This window comes from Erinaceus europaeus, chromosome 1 (assembly GCF_950295315.1).
Source record: "Erinaceus europaeus chromosome 1, mEriEur2.1, whole genome shotgun sequence".
Lineage (NCBI taxonomy): Eukaryota > Metazoa > Chordata > Mammalia > Eulipotyphla > Erinaceidae > Erinaceus > Erinaceus europaeus.
In genome coordinates, this window is record NC_080162.1 from 115,127,260 (window position 1) to 115,128,206 (window position 947).

Genomic DNA, 947 nt, shown 5'->3' on the forward strand with positions numbered 1-947 from the left:
CACTGGCGCTCGGTGCTGGCACTACAAATCCACTGCTCTGGCGGCCTTTTTTTTTTTTTTTTTTTTTTTTGGCTAGTACAGAGAGAAATTGAGAGAGAAGGGGAAGATAGAGAGGGAGAGAAAGAGATATCCCTGCAGACTTGCTTCACCGCTTGTTAAGTGATCCCCTTGCAGGTGGGGGAGCCAAGGACTCTAACTTGGATCCTTGTGCAGGTCCTTGCGTTTCATACTATGTGCGCTTAACCCGGTGCACCACCGCCCGGCCCCCTATATTATTGTTTTTTTAAGTTGATAGTTACCTTTAACCTGTGGCCTGCCTTCCATTTGTCAATACCAAGTCCAGGCCGAGAGGCATGCCCTGGGCAGCACAGAAATTGAGACAGAACCTGAGATACGCTAGCAGCACATGCACAGCGACCACTGAGTCAGGGAGGAAAGCCAGTCAGTCCCATTCCAAGGGTCTGAAGTAGGGAGAATAGCTTCCGCAGGCAGGAGGCCTGAGCTGGTTCTGAAAGGTACCAGGTGATGACCAATGCAATGGAGGACAGTGAAGACAGCAGGGTGCCTCCTTTGACCAAGGGTGGGATGGGGGTTCCCGTCCTCAGACATGAGTCCTTGCTGAGGGACCTGCATTCTGCATCCTCCCGGGTTGCACGGCTTCCCTGTGCACCTGCACGCATGCTCCCTGCCCCCCCTCCCCTACCTAACAGCGCTCCCACCTCTGTCTCCTGAGCTCACCCCAAGGCCTTAGACCTGCCTCTTCGGCTCCCCACTCCGGGCCCCTTCAGCAGTTCCCTCCTGTGGGCTCTCCTCTTCCCCAGCCTGGGGCTCCCGCGCACAGCCGCCCCACCTGCACTGCGCTCACCTGCATGGTCTCTCTCCCCCTTGCTCCCAGATGGCGTAGCTGCAGCGTCTGGGCTGGTTGCCTCGCGACGCGGAGCGTCCCC